Below are 1,311 nucleotides of genomic sequence, written 5' to 3' on the forward strand. Positions count from 1 at the left end.
CAAGCCAGGGGACCAACCCTGGTTCAATGAGAAGTGTAGAATTGCATGCCAGGAGCAGCACCAGGCGTACCTAAAAATGAAGTGCCAATCTATAATACAGGACTACATGCATCCTAATCAGCAGAAGCAGCATGCTATAGACAGAGCTAAGCGATCCCACAACCAACGGATCATAACAAAGCTCTGCAGTCCTGCCACATTATCAACAGTGCTATCAAGCGCCACTTGCTCACCGATACCCAGTTTGGGTTCTGCCCGGGCCACTTGGCTCCAGATCTCATTATAGCCTTGGTCCAAACATGAACAAAAGAGCTGAATTCCAGAGGTGAGGTGAGAGTGACTGCCCTTGACATCAAGGCAGCATCTGACCGAGTCTGGCATCAAGGAGCCCTAGTAAAACTGAAGTCAATGGGAATCAGCAGGAAAACTCTCCACTGGCTGGAGTCATACCTAGCACAAAGGAAGATGGTTGTAGTTGTTGGAGGTCAATCATCTCAGCCCCAGGACAACACTGCAGGAGTTCCTCAGGGCATTGCCCTAGGCCTAACCATCGTCAGCTGCTTCATCAATGGCCTTTGCTCCATTATAGGGTCAGAAGTGGGGATGTTCGCTGATTATTGCAGTCTTCGGTTCCATTTGCAATTCTTCAGATAATGAAGCAGCTCCTGCCTGCAGACAACATCCAGGCTTGGGCTATTTAGTCGCAAGTAACATTCGTGCCACACAAGTGCCAGGCAATGCCCATCTCCAACATCAGAGAGTCTAACCACCTCATCTTGACATTCAATGGCATCATCATCGTCGAATCCCCCACCATTAACCAGAAACTTAACTGGACCAGCCACATGAATACTGTGGCCACAAGAGCAGGTCAGAGGCTGGGTATTCTGCAGCAAGTGACTCACCAAAGCCTTTCCACCACCTACAAGGCACAAGTCAGGAGTGTGATGGAATACTCTCCACTTGCCTGGATGAGTGCAGCTCCAACAACACTCAAGAAGCTCGACACCATCCAGGACAAAGCAGCCCGCTTGATTGGCACCTCATCCATCACCTTAAACATTCACTCCCTCCACCACCGGTGTACCGTGGCTGCAGTGTGTACCATCTACAAGATGCACTGCAGCAACTCGCCAAGGCTTCTTCGGCAGCACCTCCCAAACCCGTGACCTCTGCCACCTAGAAGGACAAGGGCAGCAGGCGTATGGGAACACCAACATCTCCTCTAAGTTCACCTCCAAGTTACAGACCATCCTGACTTGGAAGTATATTGCCGTTCTTTCATCATCACTGGGTCAAAATCCTGGAACT

Source organism: Somniosus microcephalus, chromosome 4 (assembly GCF_052327205.1).
Source record: "Somniosus microcephalus isolate GS21.2 chromosome 4, FLI_Smic_1.0, whole genome shotgun sequence".
In the NCBI taxonomy this organism is placed as follows: domain Eukaryota; kingdom Metazoa; phylum Chordata; class Chondrichthyes; order Squaliformes; family Somniosidae; genus Somniosus; species Somniosus microcephalus.